Genomic DNA, 485 nt, shown 5'->3' on the forward strand with positions numbered 1-485 from the left:
GGTGGTGTTCCCTGGCAGGCAGACACTGCTCGGCCAGCCGTGGGACTCCGTGAGCAAGCAGAGCATTTCCAGGCACTGCTGGAGGGGAAAGACTCACGGCGAGCGGCCAGAATCTGGCCCTTGGGAGCGCTCTGCAGCCCCAGCCTGTGCTGGCCTTCCCACCAGAGAACCACACTGGGATCCCCTCTTGCCCCTCCAGACCCGGGCTCCCCTTGTCCCCATTCAAGCCAACTTGTGGGAGATCCTTTCCTGGAAGTGCTTGTGGGAGACAGTGATGTACAGGGGCTCCGGGCACCAGTGACCCTCTGTGTGGTGGCGCAGTGAGGACACTCTGAAGACCCGCAAGGGCGTCTTTCCGTGTCTCCCCAGCACGCAAGGCTGCACAGCATCGTAGGATTTCTTCTGTTTCCACCTAATGCTGCATTACTGCGCTGTCACTTTGGAGGGGTCTGGACGGGCCGGCAGGCTGAGGGAGACGGCAGGCA

The sequence above is a fragment of the Buceros rhinoceros genome, unplaced genomic scaffold (genome assembly GCF_000710305.1).
Source record: "Buceros rhinoceros silvestris isolate BGI_N320 unplaced genomic scaffold, ASM71030v1 scaffold20521, whole genome shotgun sequence".
Taxonomy (NCBI): domain Eukaryota; kingdom Metazoa; phylum Chordata; class Aves; order Bucerotiformes; family Bucerotidae; genus Buceros; species Buceros rhinoceros.